Here is a 7,961-nt window from a genome sequence, read left to right as displayed (position 1 = left end):
CTGCATTCTGTAATTTGTTTTCTTTCTGGTTGTTTTGTTCATACTTTGTTTATTTCTTCCTTCCTCTGTGCTCTCTCCTTTATGATTTGATGGTTTTCTGTAGCATGCTTTGAAGAAAACTATAGGTTTTTGCTTTGTTATTATCGTTAGGTTTACATAAAACTTCTTATTTTTATAACAGCCTATTTTAAGCTGATAACAGCTTAACTCTAGTCACATAGCAAAAACCCTACACTTTTACTTCCTCCATACACATTTTATTATTTTGATGTCAAAATTTGTACATACATTAGTTCATTTTATTTTACGATAGTGAAATACCTGAGGCTAGATAATTCTATAAAGAAGTTTATTGAGCTCACAATTTTGTTGACTGAAATTCCAAATATCCTGAGGCTCTGATGAGGACTCTCCTGGCTGTACCACCTCATGTAAGACAGCATCAAGGTGGGAGCTCCATGTGAGAGAGAGCAATCACATGGAAGACAGGAAGACACAGCACTGAGAGGGGCCAGTAATGACCTCACACTTGGTCTACATCTTCAAGGTCCCACCACCTCTTAATATCACCACACTGAGGACCACACTCCCAACTTTTGGGGTACACAGTCAGACCATAACATCATCTTTTTGTAATTTGCATAACTTAACAATTTATATACCTATAGCTGGTTTTAGTAGTTTTAGTTTTCAATCCCCACATGAGATAAAATTGCTTTACATATCACCATTACAACACTAGAGTTTTCTGAATATTACTCTATGCTATTACTTATACTCTCTGGTATTGCTTATAGCATTGAGTCTTGTACTTTCATATGCAAAACTAAACTCTTGACTCCTCTTGATTCTTCCTCCCCAAAATAAAACATATTCCTTAGCATTCTCCATCTCAGTAAATAGTAATCTATTCTTCCCACTGGAGACCTTCCTTAGGGATAAGGAGATGGGGTCTTGTCTTTGCCCTCGTTGTTTCATGTCCTCACCAGGCAGGGAGATACCCAAGAGGTAAAAAGGGAGAAAGGGGCTTATACTGAGTAATGCTCCTGTCTCTGGAGTTTGGATCTCTGTGAAGGGTGGGAGTATACCATAGGATTTCTCTTTGGGGGTGCACTTTTAGGGTCTTCTGCTCCTTTCACCCCAGCTGCAGTTTATAAAAGCAGGCCCTACAGAGACTCTTCCTGTTAGAGAGATCTCATTTTCTTAGGCAGTAACCCCACTGCCACCTTTTGCAGTGTCCCCTCCTGCCCATGCGATACTCTGTTGTCAAATACAGACTGCCTCCGTTGTGGTCCTTTTTCCTTCCTCTGGGGTCAGTAGCACCGCCACACATCCTCTTTGTTTTAGTCAGCATTTTCACTGTTGTGATCAAAGTACCTGACAAGAACAACATAGAGGAAAGATTTATTTGGGGGCTCAATATTGCAGAGGTCTCAGTCCATAGATGGCTGGCTCCAATCCTCAGGATCTGAAAAGTAGGGGGAAACATCATGGTGAAGGGTGTGTTGGAGGAAAGCAGCTCAGGACATTACTAGGAAGCAGAGAGAAACAGACTCCCCTCACCATGAGCAAACTATATACTACAAAGGCACATACACACCCCCGACCCACCTCTTCCAGCCACACCCTTCTTGCTTGCAGTTACCACCCAGCTAATCCCTATGATGGGATTAATGTACTGATTAGATTAAGGCTCTCAAAACGCAGTCATTTCCTTTCTAAACCTTTTATTTTCTAACACATGAGTTTTGGGGTGACCATAATACTCTCCTTTGACAAAGAGCCAGGCATCCATTTCACAAATTCAGGGGAACATATAGCTCCTTTGTGAAATTCTCCTGAATACTTCACCTGACTTGAAACAGGAGAAAAGGGGAGAAAAAATATAGAGCACTCTGATAGCTCTCAAAAAAAATTTTCCTGTGCCAATCCCTTTTCTTGTCAATCTTGTCTTTTCTAATATACAATATGAAAGTAATTTATGAGTGGTCTTTGGGCCATCTATTAGCAAGTTCTCCATAGACTTTCTCTTTAGAAAATCTTCACTTTCATCAAACTCACTACATCAGCTAAGAAGAGCTGGAAAGGCCTCAAAAACATTTCTACTACATTCTAAGAGGTCCAGCATAGTGGTTAAAAGCAAGCTATCTGGAAGTAGACTGGGTATGAATCCTGAATCTACTGCTTTACTACATGATCTTGAGCCAATTATTTAGTGACTCTGTGTGTCTACTTTTATCTGGAAATTGGGAATCATAGTAGTATCTTATTTGTATGGTTGTATCTTAATTGTATGATTATTTCAAAGTTGTAAATGTAAAAGGCTTGGAACAGTATTTGGCCCATGGCAGATATTAAATAAATATTAGCTAATAATAGTAATATTACCATTTTCTTTGTTTTTTCCCCTATCTGAAGAGTTTACCAATGCAAAATCTTCCATTTGACAGGTCCCCTCAGAAAGGCTGTCTCTTAAGCGACAGATATCTCTGTAAAACAAAAAGAGTAATTTGTTTTTATTTTAGGAAATTGTGACATCTATTGTGCTTGTTTTCAATGGTTTCAGACTAACCAAGCTTCTACCAATGGTTGCTACTATTAGTTATAAAACCTTATACGAGTGAGAATTCATTCAAAAATGAGACAGAGCTGTTCATGTGCTCAAAGACTCTTCTGCCTAGTAGAGGAGTTTAAATAGTTCATCAATAACTATAATACGAGTGGAAAGTAATAAGTCTCATTTAAAGAGTTACTGAGTAAGTCCTTCGATAGTTGCAGAAACCCTGGCGGCATGTTCCTTCCTCAGATTGAAATTTAATCCAACTGAAAATTAATCAAGTCAAGGATAATTGTTACTACTGGTGTTATATAGACTATGGAGCAGGGGTGAAATTTTCACACTGTTTATTGGTCAGAAAAGGGTAGTGTTTGCTGCAGTAAATTGGCTTTTAAGAAGGAAGTGTACTTCTCCCCTATTATAAACTGACATGCCCGCCATAGTCCCTTAAAAGCCCATGTTGATGTAATCTCTGTCTCAACGCATGCTTTGGTGGCTGTAAGAGGTAAAGGTAAAAACAAAAAGCAAAACCAGTCACATTTCTTAACATTCCCTCCTAGAAAAGATGTGCTCCATTCCTGCTCTCTCTTCTATTTCCTTTGCCAAAGCCAGTGACATAATCAGGCCTGAGTTCAGTAGAGTATGGATGTTGAATCCTCCCACTGTGAGGGCCACCAAATCCTATAAGCAGTATGACATCTACCACGGTATGACTCAGATATGCAAAGAAAAAAGTTTCCTTGTTTTCTAAATATGATTTCATCTCCCTCTGGAGCCCAATTCTCAGTAATGGTAAAAGGTTCCTGTTGAAGATTCCCATAATGTCCTCTGATTATTTCTACCATCCATTCCTAGTGGAGACTCTCAATCACAACAGAAGAAGGCGGACAAGACCTTCAGGTCAAGTCCTTTGCCTTTCTCTTCCTCTCCTGCATGCTTCTCCTTCTTGCTGGAAGGCTGTGCTTCTTAACCACTGTGCTCTAGGACACTTATAATACAGCTCTAGGCTCAGTCCTCCCAAACTAGGTTATGGTGATTCAAAGGGAAGCTTTTGGAATTTACAAAGGCATGTTCTTTTCAACAAGCATGGCTTTCAATAACTGCCTCATTGTAGATTTAACAAATCCAAGTGTAAAGGTTACGAATTGGACAATCACGAATCAGCTATGTGAAAACATGAAACTCCCTTCATTTTTATGACTGCACAGACTTTCTTTGACACACTCCCACTCCCACTTGACAGTAGGACACCTAAATATAGTCAAATCCACCAAACTTGACCCAGGCCAGCAGTGTTTTAAAATCAAATTTAGAAATGAGTGCCGTGTATTAGTCAATGTCATCCAAATCTCATTCCCAGCTTTCTTCTCCTCATTTCCTTGGACTCCATACCCTGGGAGAAGGAGCAGGCTCTGAAACTAGTCACTGCTCCCACTAACTGCTACAGCTGGGTTCTGGGCCCACAGAAAAACTCAAGTATCCTTGCCACACCATGTGGCAGGAGCCAGTCACCCTCTCCATCTCTCTTAGCACCCCTGCTCCATGGCTCTTTCACATCCAGCTATTGTATAGCACACCTGTAGCCCCCAATATTAATGGAAGCTCCTGACAAGAAGCAGGCAGCTCTAGTCTTACCCTTCAAGGGCCTCTCCTGGAACCCTTGGAGGTGGTAAAGATTGCAGAGAACACAGGTCAAGTATCTCCTATACTCCCCACAAAAGGGAGAAAGGGAGGGAGACTGGGGTCAAGTGTAACACTCCATGATCTGCCCTCTCTAAGAAGGCCTGTCTCCCCTCCCAGCTGCCATTCTGTTTCCCCTTCAGACAAAGGAAAATGAAGCAGTTCTTCTGGGCACCCAGTCACTCTGGCTCACACCTGACCTCAGCTGTCACCAGCATGGACGGGGAAAGCTGGACACGTGGGCTGTTTCACATTATTATGGAGTATTTCACACATGACACCTCTTCAACTTGATGGTTGAAGGTCAAACTTATGATTTATCTCTTATTCCCCCAAAATGTCCAGTATATTCAGAGCCTAATTAATGTTTTTGGAAGACGGAATACTTTGTAAAGTTCCTGACTATCATTCCTCTACCTCTTTCAGCCCCATGTACTTACAGCAGAGTCCAGTGTTGCCTTTTGCTCACAGGTCAAGAGTAATATAATCTAGGGATAAAGTTCACAGATGCTGGATTCAGACCAACTAGAGCACAAGTCTGGCTCTTAAGGGACACACAATCAATCAAGAATGAAAAAGAAGCCAAGAACCAGGTCATGCCTAAAGAATCAGGGTTGGGCTCTATTTCTTATTAATAACATTGACCATCTATTTTTAGGTCAATCTAATGGAAGATATTTATAACTTTCACTTTTTCTTTTTCTGGACTGAGGATTAAACTCAGGAGCACTTTACCACTAAGCTAACATCTTTTTGTTTGTTTATTTTGAAACAAGGTCTCACTAAGTTGCCCAGGCTTGCCTCAAACTTGAGATTCTCCTGCCTCAAGCCTCCAAAGTCACTGAGATTACAGTTTATAACCTCCACATTTTTCTCATGTTGTTATTTTCACAGTAAGTAAAAAAGAATAGAAATCTTTCTCTCTCTCTCTCTCTCTCTCTCTCTCTCTCTCTCTCTCTCACACACACACACACACACACACACACACACAGAAGAGAGAGTCTTATCTGTAGAGGATGTTTTATCCAGCTGTTTTAATACTCAGTCAGATACCATATATGAAGTTCTGTAATCTGTAATAATCCATTAAAGTATAAGTCAATATTAGTATAGAATACCAAATTGTATCATATCTCTTAACTGGTACACTCATGGAATTTTGGACACCACCCCTTACTTTGCAATAATACAGCATAGTAGACATGACTATAGCAATGAGTGTCACAAAGACATGCTTCAGCTTAGATCTGGAATGTCTTCCAAAGGCTCATGCATTGAAGATGTTCCCCAGCTGATGGTGCTATTGGGTGCTGGAACTTTTAGGAGGTAAGACCTAACTGAAGGAAGTAGGTCACTGGCAGTACATGCTTGAAGGGTATGTGTTGTCCTGGGCCTCTCTCTCTCTCTCTCTCTCTCTCTCTCTCTCTCTCTCTCTGATTCCCCACCACCATGAGGTAAGCAGCTTTGCTACACTCCATGCTCCACACCATGATGCTCTGCCTCACCACAGGCTCAGTAACAAGAGAGCCAAGTGACGATGGATTGAAACCTCTGAAAGTGTGAGCCAAAATAAACTTTTCTTCTTTTATTTCCCTCCTGTATTTTGTCATGGCTATGGAAAGATGATTAATAGGTTTGAACCTACTCTGTCACTTACTAACCAGTACCCTAAGCAAGGTTCTTAATGCCCTGAGGCCCATCTATAAAATGGAGATAGTAATACTTACTTCAGATGACTGTTGTAATGATAAATGCAAATTTATAGCACTTAATGAATATGTGATATTAAGGATCATAAAAAGAGCTCAACCGAGAGTCCATTAAAACTTTCACTGTTTCATTCTTTTGTGATGATGTCACACTTCACGTTCCTTGGATTCTTACTCAATGATTCAGGAAGATAAACATTCCTGGGCAAGTAGGTGCTCTCCTTTGGGAGAATTCTTCATACAAGTGTTATAGAATGTTTAATTAGCAAACAATTACAAAGATGCTGCCCTCTAGAAACAGTAAGCATCATTCAATCCCATGGAGAACTAAGTGAGAAGCAGAGGGGATTCTCTCAGCCCAGCCCCTGAGGGATACAGCACCATAACCAACCTTCTCTTATCACATTGGCAATTACTATCCTTATTATACTCTCTGTACCATCCAGGATGGATGGTATTCATGTATAGCACTATTTGTAAGGGCTTTGGCACAGATGAAACATGCTTCAGGTGGGGACAATTTCCCCTGCTCAGTTCACTGTCATATTTGGAAGCTCACAGAAATGCCGGAGACCCATGTCCTTGAATGACCTCATTAGATCATTTTGAGTTTGCTCTAATACCTAACAAGCAATTCATTTTAAAACTTTAGTAACTGATAATAGTTAATAACAAATTACTTGAGACACACCTCATGAAGGACATATCTTGATTGAGAACTCAGCTGCTCCCGGTGAGGGATACTGGAATTAGGTGACAATATTGATGCTAAGGGCCAGTTATTAGTAGTGGATGCAAAGACCTAACCTATCCTATCACCCTATTATCAGTTATATGTTGCATGTAATAATTTGCTGAAAATAATCTTTTTGTTTAATTACCTATGGTTTTTTAATGACCCAAAGTGTTTAAAATGAAGTGGTTTATTACATTTTCTTATCCCAAATAGTCTTCATGTAGCTATTTGCAGCCATTTTGAATATCATGAATTAATGACCATGAAGCTTTTATTAAGCAGTTTTCAATAATACATGATTTGTAAAGTGTCTTATGTTCAAACACATTTCCACTTTTTTCTTCATGTAGTATCATTAAGACTGAATGATTATATGTGTATGCCAGGACACTTACTCCTGTACAGTTCATATTGTGACTGTTAATTATGTGGAAAGTAAATGGAATTAAAGGTACTTAATATAAATGGTTATGCTCAAGAACATGCCCATGGTAAAGCTGGTGCCCATCTCAATGGGCTCCCAACAGATGGAGAGTTCTGTTTGTCACATTACTTTGGAGCTTAGAAATGTGCCTGATGGGAATTCTGTTACCTGCACCAGCTGTACAGGTGACCTCCTTGCCTTCCACTTGCCATATTCAGAATATATGAGGCAATTTTAAGCATAATTTTAAAATACAGCTTATGCAAATATGGCTGTACTTACATATTTACTTTGGTGGAAAAAAAAAGTCCTCTCTGCTTTAACCCTTGGAGATATGGAAATATAGTTTTCCATCTTCTGAAAGTCTTTCTGAAAAAAAATATTTAATGCCATTTTACTCCAGGACAGATATAAAAGGTATTGTTTTGTTTTTAATACCTTACAAAAGGGGGACATAGTTTTACTTTCATGGGGCAAAACTTTAAAAAGACTTCTTATTTTCTTATCAAACATAGAATTAAATGATTAAAAGGTAGAATTTGAGAAATGTATGGAAAATATCCTCAACCCAAAAATACCTTTCTTGAAATACCTTAAAGTTCTCCATTAATGTCACATTATTTGGGGTTCAACAATCTCTGTGAAGGCATCATTTTTATAAAATGCAACAAGCAGAGCTAGAATTGAATATAGTTTCGTTTGCCTAAGAAGCTCTTGCTCTTTTCCCCTATAATGCACTATTTCCCTCAGAAGATAGTCACAAATAACACAAATGTGAAGGAGCTTCTTTCCTAAGTGAAATAAAATTAAACATACACACACACACACACACACAAATACACACACACACAAATA

General features: G+C 39.3%; 1 long non-coding RNA gene across 1 annotated transcript; it reads right to left on the bottom strand.

Moving 5' to 3' along the window:
- Positions 1-333: 333 nt before the first annotated feature.
- On the bottom strand, positions 334-4,707 carry LOC143397054 (uncharacterized). The gene is made up of 3 exons (XR_013091134.1): positions 4,678-4,707; positions 2,389-2,489; positions 334-1,377 (listed from the first exon to the last, which is right to left on the bottom strand). It is a non-coding gene; the product is annotated as an uncharacterized LOC143397054 (long non-coding RNA).
- Positions 4,708-7,961: the final 3,254 nt, after the last annotated feature.

The sequence above is a fragment of the Callospermophilus lateralis genome, chromosome 4 (assembly GCF_048772815.1).
Source record: "Callospermophilus lateralis isolate mCalLat2 chromosome 4, mCalLat2.hap1, whole genome shotgun sequence".
Taxonomy (NCBI): domain Eukaryota; kingdom Metazoa; phylum Chordata; class Mammalia; order Rodentia; family Sciuridae; genus Callospermophilus; species Callospermophilus lateralis.
This window is presented reverse-complemented; position numbering and strand designations above follow the sequence as displayed.